This window comes from Mycteria americana, chromosome 1, assembly GCF_035582795.1.
Source record: "Mycteria americana isolate JAX WOST 10 ecotype Jacksonville Zoo and Gardens chromosome 1, USCA_MyAme_1.0, whole genome shotgun sequence".
In the NCBI taxonomy this organism is placed as follows: Eukaryota; Metazoa; Chordata; class Aves; order Ciconiiformes; family Ciconiidae; genus Mycteria; species Mycteria americana.
This window is the reverse complement of record NC_134365.1, coordinates 190,851,562-190,868,306: the sequence shown is the minus strand read 5'-3', so window position 1 is coordinate 190,868,306 and position 16,745 is coordinate 190,851,562. Positions and strand designations below refer to the sequence as shown.

At 41.4% G+C, this 16,745-nt stretch overlaps 1 long non-coding RNA gene across 1 annotated transcript; it reads left to right on the top strand.

Moving 5' to 3' along the window:
- The first annotated feature begins 8,028 nt into the window (after positions 1 to 8,028).
- On the top strand, positions 8,029 to 15,167 carry LOC142404989 (uncharacterized). Its single transcript, XR_012774020.1, has 3 exons — positions 8,029 to 8,096; positions 14,231 to 14,342; positions 14,967 to 15,167. It is a non-coding gene; the product is annotated as an uncharacterized LOC142404989 (long non-coding RNA).
- Positions 15,168 to 16,745: the final 1,578 nt, after the last annotated feature.

Sequence of the window (16,745 nt, the reverse complement as noted above, 5' to 3'; positions counted from 1 at the left end):
TAAAAAACTTGTAAAATGGGCTTGTTCTGAGTTTTTCACCAGCTCTTTATTTTTCATACCTGACTCACAGGGACATTATTACTGTCTTGAGAAGAACATCTTGAATTTCGGGAGTTGAAATATCCATGCCTTAAAATAGCACGGAGCATTTTTTCCTCCAGACTCCCCAGAATTGGTACTAGACAGCTATTTTTATGCCACCAGATTTGCCAGCTCATTTTCCACTTTCTCAATCAGTTTGCTGGTATTCTCAGAAACCCCTGACACCAACTGAATCATTATAGAGAGGTCTGAATTACCCAGACCCTCCAGTGTCCTTTTGGTAGACTGTCACTTCCCTAGCATGAATGTCTAGGGTTTCTGTGCCACAGGAGCAGGGACCTTCCTGTTGTTTCTGCCAGGCAGTGGAGAGCTCTGACCACCCCCCCTTTGCAGAACTTCATGCTTTATTTAGAAGACAGCATTTTAACTGGTACATTTGTTTGAGAACTCAGTTTGATGAGCCTGAGCTCCAAACATACTTTCTTCAGCTGCTCATGTCTTCCTCTGCTTTGCCCAGAGAATCTGAAATCACGTGGTGGAAGCGACTCGTCTTGTTATTTTGGGAGATCAGTCATAGGTTACCACCATTTGCAACTACTTGGCAACTATGAACTGTTTGGCCTAGCGCACAGGCTGGATTGCCATTGGAAATGGGATTAACCATATAAAGATTCAGAGCAATCATCTAGCAGTATGTGGCTTGAGAGCTTCAGAGTGAGACTTCCCTGTGAAGAATGACTGAGTATGTGAAAAGCAGATGGAAAAGCTCATTATTCTTCAAGAAGATGGGATCCCACACAATTTATGCTATGCAAGGATGAGGAGCTTGATGGAGCAGCCAGCTGTGAATATGGAGCTGGAATATGTCATTCAGAAAAGTAAGGACTGGATCGAATTAAAAGAGCTGATAAAGACATCATCCTTCTCATCTCCTTCCAGCTTCCAGAACCTCTTACAGGGAAGATGACTCACAATCTCTGTTTTCAAGAAAATTCAAGGGGGAATTATCTTGCTCAGGCTGCACTGAAAGAGAGAGCTTTTAGAAAATCTGCACATGCAGAATGGTATTTTCATGTAACTACCTCTTCAGTTTCCAGTTCTGCAAAAAATATGCAGTGCAAATCCATATTGTGTGGCCTTCAGTGGGCAGCACACATGAAAAATTAAACGCTTAAAAGTGTATAATCTATGAGTAAGTTTCTGCCTATCAGTTGAGCTACCTTTAATATCAACAGTAGCTGAAGGTTCTCAGAGCTCATAAAAGTCAGCAGGCACTTGGCAGAAAGTGCTCCAGACACAGATTTGGAAAGGACCAGTCTCCAGACTTGGGCCTTTGTGTATTTTTGTAATGGTATTTGATAATCTTCCAATGATTCAAGGACTAGGATAATAATTCTCCAAGGTGAAGTGTTCTCTGCTCTTTTAAGCTACCCCTCCCATGTTTCTCCTATTCCTAGACAGACTGTGTAGCATATCCTGAAGGGATGTGAACATGCAAAGCTCTTTGTTTATTTGGTGTGAAGTTTCCTAGGCTGCTGTGAAATCTTTTCCAAAAGTCTTTTATTCAAATAACATTACTTTTCCCTCCCTTCCTAATGTGAAAGTGACCCATTTCTGCTTTATCTTCTCTTTTCTTGTGCCTGTAAAGATACCTTAACTGGAGGAAATTTCTCTGTACTACTTGGCTCTGTGAAAGCAGTTGATGTACTGACATACACCATATTGAGTATTGTCAACTGGGAGGCAAGAGAGTTCAAGGAACCAGTTCCCCAACCCCCTCAAATAATCCAAAAACCTAAATTTAAAATAACTTTGCCGAACACTTTAATTTTTGAAAACAGTGGGCAAATAAAAAAAGGCAAATATTACATCAAAGAATGCACATGCAGTGTAATTTAACAGAACAAAACCAGTCTTACTAGTAAAATTCATATACTTTTTAAGTTCTTAAAACACAGGCCAGCTTATCAGGGATAAATCTTGCCCAGGCATTAGATTTTAAGCACAAAGTAGCAAGGTTTCATTTTACCTGCAAGTAAGAACTTCAGCCTGAGCTTGAGTGCAAGTCCAAAAGAGCATTACTCAAGGACAAAGACCTTCTTTTATCTAATCACCAATATAACTGTGGTAGTATACTAAATGCTCTATAAAATTACCTTGCAAATATAGAAATTAGAAATGCTTAACCTTGTCTCCAGACAGACTAGATCTAACTTTTAACCTCCATTTTATACCCAGTGGTGATGGTATTCACCTTGCTGAGAAGGTAAAAAGCTCTTCTCCTCCACAGCCCCTTGTCTGTGGCCTGTGGCTTACCTTGTAAAACTGTAACTTAAACACTCTCTGAGCCACTTAGAGTCTGCAAAAGTTTACTAGTGTTACCATATCACCTCTTTAAAATGGCCTTCTCTAAACACATTTGTTACTTGCTCTTTATGTCAGGAGCTGTCTTCTTTCTGTGTGTGTACAGCCCCCAATGCCACAGGGCTCCTGGGTACCACTGATGATTTATAATTGCTAACACAGCTAAAAATAACCCGATCAGGGTGGAACTCTGCTTCATTGCACCCACCTGCATGCAGCTCAGGTGCCCAACCTGGGGCCACAGGCTCATTCAGGTTGCCTCATAGTCACAGGAGAGAGAGAGGGGCATCATCAGAGAGGGGCTCAAATCACCCTGCAGAGGAGACGTCTTGCTCTTATAACACTGTAGGTCTGAGAACACCTGGCTTCGGGACCTTGCTTAGCTGCCCAGCAGTGAGGAATGAGCCTGATCCTACACCCCCCCCAGAGTAACCCCATGTGTCAGGACTTCTGCTGCACTGGGATTTTTTTCCCTGCAAGGTGGTGGTTCATTCCAGGAAATAAGAAGGAAATTCAGTCATGGATTGGATCATATTTCAAAGTATTTTAACACAATGTTCACTATTTGTACAGGCTTTTGATGTGAATACCAAGTACATGAAGCATTTGTCACAGCAACGAAAGAACTATCCTAAGAACAGACTGCAGGGTGAGTCCAAAAGCAGAGGAGGGTTGAGCAATATCTATTTGTCATGTCTATGAACAGGCAACTAATATAGCACAGTTTGCTAAGCTGCAGTAATATGTTTGTGTGACTGCGAATGAGTTTAAGATTGCTGTGAAAACTAACGAGCAAATTGTGACGGTAATCCAAATGCAGCATTGCGTGCCGCTGAACCAAAAGCAATGTCCTAAGTTAGGGTGAGGACAGGGCAAATGTACGGAGTATGCAGTATAATGATCCTCTTTACCTGTGTTTAGGTTAAAATGAGTATTGTTAAGACTCTTTCAGCCCAGAAAGAAACTCAATACACGTCACTGAACTTGTGGACTCCAGGCATGCTGGTGTACCAGCATCTGTGATCTCTGTGCGCCCTGTGGTTATAAGGGTCTTGTAGCATTAAAATTCTTTGGAGAAGAAAATTCACCATTATAGACAGTCACTTATAATTAAACTTTGCAGACCAAAAGTTTAAACAATAAAGAGAACAAATGATCCACCCAAGTGCAACTTTTTTTTTTTTCTGGAATGGCTGTTACCCTCACAAACACACTGAGCCATAATGGGAAAATTATCTTGCAAATGTCTAAAAAGATTACATGTATTTAAATTTATGCTTTATTTAATTTAGCTCTGCTCCAGAACTATTGTTGTGAGTCATTGAAAAGGTACTTATACATGGGAAATATTTTGTATAATTAAAAGACCCAACAATGCAAAACCCACAAGTCCTGAACTCCCTTGCAGCTTACAGCCAAGTCCATGTCTTATGGTGAATATTTCCATGCTAGTAAACCATGACGTCACCCTCAGAGAGCTGCAAATTAGCAAGTTTCTCCCAAATGCTTCCTCCATAGATACTTGAACAGTGAGCCAATCAGTTATACTGCAGCTGGCATCATTAGCAGTACCTAATGCCATTACCAGTGGGTACAGTTTTACAACAAACTTTCCATTTTGATCCTGAAGGGTACTAGCTTAATTTGCAATGATACATATTTCCCAGCAACAATCAAGTGCTAATTAGACAGTGGTATCACTGATAAAGAGTTTAAAGGAGCTGGTCTTGCTCTGCTGGTCCATTTACCCATCCTTGTAGCCTGAAAGGTATTCTTGTTACAGACAAGGGCATTCTTGTTGTGCAGTGCAGAACGCTGACTCCAAGGCAACAGCACAGATTTGTTTCGGCATTTTCTATTAAAAAGTGCTATTTGTGTTTTACTTCTACCATTTTCCAAGAAAATTCACCAGGTAGATTTCTTTTCATGTTAGGCATAATTCTCCTTCCAGACTTTCATTATACAGTCCTACACACTCTTCTGTGTAGCTAGAAAATGGGGTTTAATATCTAAACTCAAACCAAGCATCTGACTGGTTCTGGTAAGGACTTTCACAGAATCCAGTACCAGATGCTTCAGAAGAACAGAGAAAAAATACTGAATAATACAGTCATAAGAAAACTGTCCTCTTCAAGTCTGTGTATGTCATACATATGCACAACGTATATAAATAGATCAGTGTTATTCTACCACATAAATAATGGTTGTACATAAAACCTCATCTATATAATTGTAGTCATTGTTGTCTTGTAAACTGATAATTCTGTTTTCAGTTTCATGCAAGTCTTGGCCTTCGGAATAATTTATGGGAATGTGTTCCCCTTTCTAATTATGCTTTGTATTTGAAAGTATTTAATCTAGCTGATTTAAAAATGTATCACCTTTTAGTTCCAAAACACAGTGACACAGAGGTGTGGATTTTAATGTTTGCAGGCTTTGAACTTAGATCTTTGTCTTGCTGGTGAGCATTTTCCATGTAGAAGTATATAAACCACCAAATACCACCATCTCTGTGATCCATTGTAATTTGCTGAAAGGGCTGCTCTTGTTGGAGTGTGTGAAACAAGCTCAAAGCCTCACCATGCCTCTGGGTTATGAGAAGAAAGGTGGGGGAGCCCAGTGTACTTTTCCTCTGTCACTAAATTGTGTTTGCACCCACGGTGCTCAGGTTTTGGCTTCCACGGTGCTCAGGTTTTGGCTTCCCCATGAGAAGGGAGCTGGGTGAAATGTGCCGAGATCTGGCCTTTGCACAGATGGTGATGCCCGAGCTCCCCTGAATTTGCAGCTGACTGGAGAGAGGGGTTAGCCAATGCCTCCTGATCGCCCAGAGCTCATGCCTCATGATGAAATACTCACAGACAAATTCACGCTTCTCCTGAAGCTGGACCTGGCTCTCCACAGAGGCACTCGTGATGTCATGCAAGACAGCCAAGAGCAAACCCAGAGTAAGCCCTTGCTCCATTCTAGGCCATTAGACTTTTCTGTTTGTCAATAAAAAATGTTAAAACAAGATAATGAAAGGCACTTGGGAGCAACTGTGGCGCACATGTTTCACAAAGTGTTTGCTGATTAATGCCATCTTATTGGTGAGGTGGCATGTGCCACTTCAGACAGGAATTAGGATGCCTCTGAGGTGCAGCACAACAGGCGCCGCAGCCCAGGCTGGCTATTCAATGGCAGATTAAAAGGCAGATCTTCAGAGCAAAATACGTCTACATCTGTGCTGGTTTTGGCTGGGATGGAGTTAGTTTTCTTCATAGCAGCTAGTATGGGGCTATGTTTTGGATTTGTCATGAAAACAGTGGTGATAATAGAGGGAAGTTTTCATGTGCTAGGTTAACAGTTGGACTTGATGATCTTAAAGGTCTTTTCTAAACTAAACAATTCTATGATTCTATGATTATTGCTGAGCAGTGCTTACACAGAGTCAAGGCCTTTTCTGCTTCTCACCCCACCCCACCAGCGAGGAGGCTGGGGGTGCCCAAGAAGTTGGGAGGGGACACAGCTGGGACAGCTGACCCCAACTGACCAAAGGGATATTCCATACCATTCGACATCATGTTCAGCATAGAAAGCAGGGGGAAGAAGAAGAAAGGAGGGGAACGTTTGGAGTGATGGCGTTTGTCTTCCCAAGTCACCGTTACGCGTGATGGAGCCCTGCTTTCCTGGAGATGGCTGAACACCTGCCTGCCCATGGGAAGCAGTGAATGAATTCCTTGCTTTGCTTTGCTTGCGTGTGCAGCTTTTGCTTTACCTATTAAACTGTCTTTATCTCAACCCACAAGTTTTCTCACTTTTACTGCTCTGATTCTCTCCCTCGTCCCACTGGTGGGGAGTGAGCGAGCAGCTGTGTGGTGCTTAGTTGCTGGCTGGGGTTAAACCACAATATCTTAGAACAGTTGTGAACCCTACTTACTTATAAATGACCCTGTTTTACATAGGAAAAATTGGGGAAAGATAAACTTTATTAGCATAAATTGCACTAGTTCATATATTTGTAGAGATATGTTTCTCTTTGCAGGTTAATCAGCTTTAGAGAGGGAAGTTTTCTTCTGGTCAGTTACCTATCTGCCACAATCCAGTGAGCTGTATTTTCTCTGGACATTTTATTAAATGATTTGTATGTACATGGAGAAGATTCTCTTACGTGTTGCAGTTGCTTTGAAAGATAATCCTGCTTGAAACCCCACCTGTACTGAATGTAAAACCTCATTGAGATTGAAAAAGCTTCCAGAAAACCCTCAACGCAATTTCAGCTACATCTGTGCTACCCTACTGATTGCTACTATCCTTTATTTTTAAATGTTTTAAAGATATCTTCCAATCATTTGTTTCCAGAAAGAATAATACACTGTGATGCTGTGACCTAATTTTCTGAAAATGCCTTTTTCACTTTTCTTCCAAGCTCTCCTTATCTGCAGAGGTGCTCAAAATCCAAAATGTTTGTGTCCAGATCACTGAAAAGTGTAATGAGTATTAAACCGCTCTTCGGTTTTTTGTACCACTGATAGCCTTTTAGGAAACCAGAGAGATGTCGTACAGTATTTTTCAACACTTTTCCTCAGAAATGCAAGCAGAGTCATAATCCTTAAATTTTGTTTAGCACCAATCAGTCCTTTGAGCCTATAAAAATAAATGCTCTTCATGCTCTACACTATCTTTTGAGATCTATTCTCAGTTTCTGCCTGTTCTCCTGTTATCCCTTAATTTCTTCTGCTACTTACATAAAAGAAAGCAACAGTCCTTCATTACCCTTTCCCACCCCTACATAAAGTCTGAAATTCCCTTAGTAAAAAAAACCCACAAAACCCAAAGCGTGATTAATTCTGTAATAGAAATAAAACAAGACTAAGTGCTAATCTGCCAAACTGTGTTAGCTTTTGCCTTCTCCCTGTGGGCTTTTTCTACTGTAAGATCTTTGAAAGCAGAACAATGTCTTCCAGTGCGTCCATTCAGCACGTAATACAATGAGATATTAATCATCAAGAGTAATTCTGGACACCAGCATAACATCAGGCAGCTGCTAATGAAGGTCTTTCCTGAGCATCATTGCTCATAATGGTTCTAGGGTCTGACCAGGATTTTTTAATCTTCCATTGCCCTCACACAGTTCATGAGTTGCAATACAAGTCCTTCATGTTGGGGTAATCCAGCCTGTTTCTTCTCCATACTTTTTTTCCCTCATTCATTTTTTGAAATCTTTTAATAAACTGGTTTTGACCTGATGACCCAGTTATTTATCAATAACTATTAATAATCCCAGGTGGTACAACTGTCCTAGAATAATCAGATCACATGGTGTAGAGCTTCACACTCCATGAATATTTCAAGATATTGGACAAGAGCTAGGTCATTGAACACAAACTCATATTTTTCATCCAGTGTCTCTCCCATAATTACAGGAACTTTGTCCTTTAGAAATTTCACCTACTGCAAGCAAATCAGCAAGCAACAATAGTAAAGAACAGGATTTTTTTCATATTATAGTTGGACATCTGCAGTTGCAGAAATGCCCCACTTCATGTTTGGTAAATCAGTGAAACCTAATGCTAATGCAATGAAGTTAAAAGAAAAATTCATCAGCTTCTCATGTTTAAATATGTTTGTTATTTGATGTTACATGGGGACAGATGACACTGACTACTATGGCACCCTGAAAACATCTGCTAATTAACATTACTGCAGTAAAGGTGGGTGATGGATTAAATTCTCTGCAATTAAGACTCAGTGTACCTCCAGCTATTGTATAGTAAAGTGAGAAAAGTTTGTGTGAGGTTTGGCTCTGAATGACGGTGGAGAGCACTTACCAACCTCTAACAGTGTCTTTGTCGTGAGGTGCTGTGGTAACGATATGCGGTTCGTGAGTGAGACTTGTCCACAGCTCTGGCTTCCCAAGTCATCTGATGTTAATACAAGCTTTCACAAGGACAGGCAGGTAGAACTGGAATTAAAGCTTTAAAGAAGTTTAAAGAAGCTAACCTTCACGATCCCTGTGCCATGATTTAACAGAAGGAAGGAAACTATCAGAGTCCCCATGGTAGGCAACCATGTCGCAGATGTAACTCAGCCCCAGTTCTATCCTCCACCGTGCCACAGACTCCAGAGGGATGTGCCTCGACCCGTCAGAGACCCATTTCTGAGGAATACGGACTGAATGACAGCCAGTATCTTAAATTTGGAAAGAATCCTTCTAAAGACAAGGTTTTTAGAGAACCCGTGGAAGGATAAAAAACAATAAAGATCATTGGCTAAAGATGTGGAAAAGAGCAGATGACAGGCACCAGACTTTAAAGAATCTGAGCAAGAGAAGCTGCTTGGATTCCTTACAAAGGCAATGACAGATGGGGTGGTTAAAGAGAGGGGTGGGTTCTTCTGGAAAGGCAAAGTTATGAAGTATTTTTAAAAAAAGAAAATATAAAAAGTGAGGAAGGGAGGAAAGCAATTATTTCCAATGTCTGGATGGGTCAGATAACCTCATGCTGAGCACAAATCTTTCAAAGCTCAGTATTCTCTTCAGTTTCTCCAGGTCTTCAAATTGGTGACATGGCAATGGTGACCTGGGGGTCTACGCAGATCTTGTCTTTCTCCTCTCTTATGTGAGATATCCCCAGACTGCATTTATATAGAACGTTTTGGCTCAGACTCTTTCAGGCACCCCTGAAAATAAAGGGCAAGGCCAGTATCTGTTCCTACACTGATTATCTGCATTGGTGAGACTAACTTACACTGACTAGCATTTATTTGCTCAAGCCCATAGCCTTGAAGGCCTCAAAGCTAACCCACTACTGAACAAGGCTCACATTGCAGAATTAGACTCTCATCCTTAAGGACCTATTTTTTGTTTAGGACATCAGGAAAACAGTCATCTCTCCTTTCCTAAAGATTTGAGAACTTCCAATCTGTTTTTCTAGCAGCACAAGTATGAAACAGCTCCTCCAGCTATGCAGACATGTCATTCTTCTGCTGTCACTGTGTATCTGAAATTTAACTAGACATAGAGTGATGTGATCATGGTCATGCTGACTTGTGTAATTCTATCATGAGCCTCCCTGATATATGATGTTTTTATTAGGACTCCAAATTATTTTTAGAGATTTTTTTTTTCTTAATACTAGTCCTGCAATTTCTGAGTGCAGTTTATGCCTTTCAAATAATCAATATCATGATCACCATGTTGATGAGAAAGCTTCCAGAAGGCATAAATTAGAAGCAAAATAGGATTTTGATGATGACACAGAGGCTGTATTAGTCCTCGTGAGGCAGTTAATGCCCTGTTGACTTGTACTGAACAAAAAGCCCAAGGTAAATACCGTGTCATCTAGATTGAACTGTGGGCAGTCTGATGTGAAATCATTACAAACCCACGCATTTCAGCTGGTGCAGGTGAGCATGTGGGTTCACTTCTTCAGGCATGATCTCTCCATAACACAAAAAGCCAGGAAAACTTCTAAGCAGATTTCTCTCCTTCAGTACACTGTCTGAAATCTTTGTAGGAAGGAAAAGAGTATGAGACTGGAATAGGAATTTCAATCTCCAATGCTATAGCTGGGAACACGGAAAAAGTTGCTTGATGAAAACAGGTCCTGAAAAGCAGAGGTGACAGAGGTCCTGATTGTCTATTAAATGCATACTATACAAGCTCAGGAAAAAAAAAATTAAAGATGAATCCAAACTAAAATTCTTTGTCTTGCATCCTGTTCTCTGGCTTGTTTCAATAAAACAGAATTGCCACCTTTGATGTTTTGGTGAGAATTTTGCAAGACATCATCTTGACTTTGTAGGTCTGTTTTGATAAGTAGCCATCCATAGGTTTTTGCTGGATAAAAATTGCAGGGGCTTCCAGTAAAACTGGCTGCCAGTTAGCATGTCAATATCCCATTAAATTGGTGGTGTAACTGCAATACTGTGGGCAAATGCTGATGTTCTAGTGTGGGGTATTGCCTCCCATTCTCAAATACCAGTACAGAAAGTAGTGACCTTCCAGAATTCACAAGGAAAGGATAGAGGAATTTGGCTCCTCAGCAAAGCAGAGTTGTTTGCTATAAAATGCATATATGTTAGAATTTCCAGGACAACAAAACAAAAAATGCAGAATACTTGTAATGTGGTTGATAGAAAACACTTTAGCAAAATATCTTCTGAGCCCAGTTGTCCTGATGATCACCACTTTTCTGCGGCAAAGGGAAAGGTAAATGCATATACAGAGCAGAATAGGTGGTGAAAGCTACAGGGCATTGCTTTTCCCCTGTTGTTGCACACCCCTCTGTACCTACCCCAGCACAGAGAAATTAAAATCGTTGTGAAAAGGTGGTTAGAGGAAAGGAGTTAAAAGCAGCCATTCTCTGCAATATATTGTTTGTAACAGTCACTCACAAGTCAGCTGGCAACTTCATGTTATTTTCATGCTGCTCTTTGCAATATGAAGTTCCACTCTGGCTTCTCTTTCCCTTGGTGATGTAGCAAATGTCCAACCTTAGGACAGTTGTCAATCGAAGCACATGCCTTCAGGGTTGAAGGAGAAGATGCTGCTGAGGTCTTGACCTGTCACACAGATGTCCTGAGATCTGGGCCAGGATTCCCAGTGTATTCTCAGGCTCTGCTGGACTGTAGAAGCCAGCCCCGTGCTTTTGCTCTGCGACTATTTAATCCTCCTTCCAACTCGGAACAGAAACAGCAGCTTGAGTCACTAGAGCTGTCCATCCTCTACCTGTCTCAGCTGAAAAGGCAAACAAATAGGGTGAGAATTTCCAGCTGTGAGGAAATGCAGAAGACAATGCTGAAAAGTTTTCACTTATAAAACATGAACACCAACAGTTCAGACTCTATGATTAAAATCTGAATGCAGACAAGGATACCCTTTGAAGCAAACCAGTAGATTTCTGAGTCACCAAAGATGAGGAAGATCCCTGCACTTAAGGAGACTGATGAAAACTGCCTCAGCCCTAGTTGACGGGGAGAAGCCCTTTCATACCAGGGCCTCAAAGTACAATTATGGTCACTGGCTGCTGCCAGTGCTGCACCTTTGGTCACAAGCAGGAACGCGCTTTTGCGGTGGTGCTGTCACACGACCTGGCTGGGCTTCCTCTTCCAGATCCTCTTCCAGCCTCCAAAGGAGAGTGCTTTCAAATGCCTGACCATGCTGCCCACGGGGTCTGGAGCGGGGCTCTGCAATCCTCCCTTTTTGACAAGATGTCAGGTTGCAACCCTGTGGCATACCAGGCTGAAGAAGCCGGGAGCCTGTCTGCACTGAGTTTTCCTCCAGGAATCTGTCAGCATAAATGGCATCGGGCTTACTCAAAACCAAGCACAGTTTATTTGTCAAGAGGAACATGGAGAGATGAACCTGTAATAGGAAATCAGTGCAAGTTCTGTCTAATGTCACCTTTTGACTTTCTGCAAGCTTCTTGGTGAATGTGTGCTGAGTCTGGGTGTTCTCTCACCCTCCAAGGGGCCAGTTTGTGCCTTCTTTACCTACAAATCTTGATGCTGTCAGCCTTCAGCAGCTGTCAGCTTCCAGCTTCTTTTGTGCAAGGAGTACTGTAGCTGAACAGTTTCTTTGATGCCTACAGTATCTCTTCAAGAATGGTTTCATAACTATTGTTCTGTTTATCGTATTTCTTAGTTCTGCTCTATAGATTGTCTTTTATATAACTCCACTGCACTTTGAGGAATGCGGTGGCTGTGGATGTGGAATCACATTACAACATCATTCTTGGTCTGGTAGGAAATGGTAGAAAATGACATTGAAACAATACTAAGCCATTATAAAGACTGCAGAGGCAGCGTCTGATCCACACCGACGTTAAGCTGAACAAGGACCACATAGGTTATAAGGCTGTGACTTGTTCAGCAGAAAACTAAACCAAAATACAACTGGCCTGGAAGGGGCAGAACCATGGTGCCTTGAAAGCTGGCAGGTCTCAGATAAAGCAAACCTAAAAAACTCTGTGTGGTCTAGTCTTACGAAAATGATGTTGTGCCTATGTCTGATGGCAAATAATGGTTGCAAATAGCACGGCACAAGGAGGTTTACCTGGGGTCACAAGACAAATTCCAGGGACACACACATTACAGAATAAGTAGGTGGCTCCCAAACTTTAAAGGGAATGGAGACAAGAATGAACAATGTATTGGTTTGTTTGAGAGTCTCAGACAAACAATATGCACAGAAGGGCTGAGGCAACTGAGCCCTAGTACACGGCACAGCCAGGGACATTTCCAGTGCTGCCTTTAACAGTGGTAGTGGTACCCCCAGAGGGAAGCATGCTGGTTTACCCAACGGTGAAGGGAGGTTTACAGAGTAATTAGCCACCATTGCTTTCTTTAGGATGGTGTGTTTAACTTCCCTATTATGATTATTATTCAAACTCAAGGCTTGGGAAAGCAAATGTGGGGAAGTGCTCTTGGAAAAGCTGATGCACGGTGCCCTCAATGCTGACTGTTTTGTTCTGCAAATGGCCTTTGTCAGAAGCTCATGTGGATCTACAGAATCCACGCATGGTCCCCACCCTCATACTGCATGCCGGAGAGGTCTCCTGGCTATTTGCCTTGACTGTTTCATCAGTTCAGCTAGCTTTTTCTTTCAGGCTATGCTGGATGCCACATAATGGTGTGACTAATTAAAGTTGTTTCTTTCCCTCCTCCTCCTCCAGATCTCTTGATTAATATTTTGTTGTATACCTTAATTAGCACATTTCTGGCTGCTGGTATCTCTTGGAGCCTTCTGAAGAGACACTAGTAAAACTTTACGCATCGTATTATGACAAATATTGCAGACACAAACTCCTTACTAGATTTGTAATTATATCATGCCCACAGAATTCTATTAAAAACCCAGCATGACACTGCAGATGGTGAAATGGGGAATGGGCTGCTTCCTGTATGCATGGAATTAATTCTGGTAAATCCCATCGTAATCGTGTTACAAAGTTAGAGTGTTAAAAGGAAAATAGCAATTGTTAGCCTTTCTAATACAGTTTGTATTTTCCAGGGGTTTTATTTTAGGGGCTCAGTTTCCTGCCTACTGAATCATGCTCTCAAATGGGGTTTATATACAAAGACACAGAGGAAACCAGCTCTGCCATTAGTTTTCCCATGAAAAACATTCATATTAGCTGTAAGAAACAGCCTTTATCATTTCTCTTAAAGAAGTTTAAGATGTCTTCATCTTCTGCTTTTGACCTTACATGCATGTAATTTTATCCCCACGGAGACCCAAGACATCTTCACAACAGATGGGAAAGTTGCAAGTTTTACAGTTTTAAAGAGGGTTAGGAGGAAGATGGGGTCCCAGACTTGGCAACTTATAGTCTTCTCTTTACCGCCTGCTGCAATTTTGTGCCTATTGATATGAATCAGAAGAAAAGGGGCTCCTTCGAGACTCTGTGAACATGGCTACATAAAAGAGTGCCTACTTTAAACTCTTTGCATACATTTTGCTTTCTTTTGGGGGGAGACAGAACACCACTGCTACAAATTCATTTGATACAACCACTTTTCTTGACTTAAAACTATTGCTTTCACAGTTTAGGTTGCTAGTAAAAATTCACATTTTCTGGGAAAGGGTAAATTTCCTGTGTTTTCTGTGGGGATCTGGCTATACAACTTCTATTAATATTGTGATGAACCCATGTAGCTAAATACCTGTGAGCAAATATGCCTCTTCCATATGCCAAGACTTGGCAAATCAATTTCATTTCCAAAAAATGAAGAAGGCAATGACGCAGAAAGACAATAAGCTAAGTCCACTGCTCTGGGCATGTGATCCTTGATCCTTGAATGAATACTTATTTATTTTGTTTGTTTATTTTTAATTGAGTTGCAGGCTTCAAGCATTGCATCACTTGCTTGAAACAGGGATTATGGGAACTGAAATTTTACTGACATCAACCACAATAATATAAAACATCCACATTTATAAAAGAAGAAAGATATCAGTAAGTGAAACAAGCGTTCATGAACTCTTCCTGCTGAATAAAGCCTGGTTTTGAGAAAAGATGCTTGGATACTGCACAATAATGATCTGTCTTTCTATAAAGATTGTCACTCTGTGTCTTTTAAAAATTAAATAAGGCAGGTGTGTAGAGCCAGATGGTTATTTCCTGTTATTAAAGCTGTAAGGGACAAATTAATCTCTGTTGCAACTCCATTGACTTCAACAGGGTGTCTATTGACTTGAGTGAAATTACATTGCAGATGATTTGGATGTGGGTTCTGGAGGGTGGAGACCATTTAGGGAGTCATCTGTGTACAACTTCTGCATTACACTTAAGTGTCGTGAGTTGTCTGTATATTTGGATACGACTTCATCATGTAGTTCCTTGTACTACTAATGCAGCAGATTTGCACTATACCATGGAGCATGGTTCTTGGGTTTTGGAAATAGCATAGCAGACATAACTGGAATAAACAGCTTTGGTTTTGAACCAGCATTGCTGGGTTTGGACCAAGTTCAAATATCTTTGTGGAATTGCGTAGTGCAGGTGTACCCCCAGTCTCATAGTTGTCTTTTATTCTATTCTTACCTCCCTTTTTCACTTGTGCATCCATTTAATAAAAAGTCACTGGTTAAGTGCTATGAACACCTGAGTCAATCCTGCAACAGTAGACCAGAGGAAGCAGCTTCATCTTACCACTGAAGCCAGGTCTCTGTGCTACCACATCCTAGCACCACTCACCTGCACTGTTATGTGGACTGGGAAGAGTGGAAGGACCGGAAGGAAGAACTTGGAAGGCAGGCTTTGGAGGAAGCAGGTACTCTCTGACTGCTTAACAGATACTTAAGGACAAAAGTGGTGAAACACTGGAACAGGTTGCCCAAAGAGGTGGTAAATGCCCCATCCCTGGAAACATTCACGGTCAGGTTGGACGGGGCTCTGAGCAGGCTAATCTGGTTGAAGATGTCCCTGCTCATTGCAGGGAGGTTGGACTAGGTGACCTTTAAATGTCCCTTCGAACCCAAACTATTCTATGATTCTATGATTCTAGGTAACATACTTCCTTTTTGGGGAAGAAGAATCTGTCTCACTGCTAACACTAAAGGGGGGATTATGTTAAATTCAAGTGTCTAAAAATGCACATCTAGTCTAAGACAATTATAATCTCTTTAGTCAGTGGAGGCAGGCACGTCCCATGCCTAATATATTCCATCCTAAAGCTCGTGTCTGAAGAAAATGGCATGAATTACTCTCTGGAGACAGCTCTTTATCTCCATGGACTGTAGAGGGAATCTGCCTTTCCAGCACTGGCTGTAAAGCAAGTGAGATGAATCCAGGTCAATGTGGGCAAGATCATTCCAGGCAGAATGTTACAATTTAGTACAAGCCTCTTAAACAACCTCTTGAAATGATACCGCTTGTCCAAAAACAGTGAGAAAACATGCAGGTATTTCCTGTAGTTCATGCATCTTTATGTCTACTCTACTGCCTACATTTTAATGACATTAAAAAGGACATTTACAAAGTTAGCCATCTGTGTGCTCTTCTGATTATTTTTATGTAAACCTACCCACCACTTCAAAGCACTTCAAAGCACTCAAATAAATCTAACAAGTTTCCTCCAAGCGTACTTAACTCCCAAGGGTGGTTTTGGGTTCCTAGGCTTGCTCAAGACATAGTAGGAAAGAGCAGTGCTGATCTGGATTGAAACTTAGCAACACCTTAGGCATTAAATACACAATAAATGTGAGACTTGGTCTGATGCCTAGAGGTGTAGCCTCTAGGCTTAATTATTGAAACTGTGCCTGTGGGTGGAAAAAAAGTTACAGTCATTGGGCCATGAAAAATCCATGGATGGGAGAATATCTGCAGTCCAGTGATCAGAGCACAAGTGTATTTGAGTCCTTTCACAGTAGAAGAGAGTGTTTAACTGTTTTTTATTGTTCCCTTGATGGCTGCCTGACACATCCATTATCATATAAAATGGGAGCAGCTCCTTCTTCAAATACACCTTAAAGAACACAGTGAGTCCTGACCAAGTCGTTAGAAGAAAGACTACAATCAACTATTTCCAGTCCTCTTAATCCCAGATGTACAGAGGGTATTGTCCAAGGTCTTGAAAGATGCATCTGGAGCATTGTCCCTGCGCTCAGCATTTTTACTTTTTTTGTCTGTACCTTTGGGTTGTGCTGTGCTCTGCTTTCTTGTCTCTGTAGACATCCCCAGAACAACTGGCCTGGGTATTATGTAGCCCAGTTTAAGGATGCTCCCTCTCTTCATATCTTGCAGTAGGGAATTTGGACTTGTGAGCCCCAGCACCAGAGACAGGTGCCTACAAGAGACTCCATTTCTCCCCCCAAAACCATCACTCTCACTCAGCCTTTTGTTCCCAAATATGAGCAT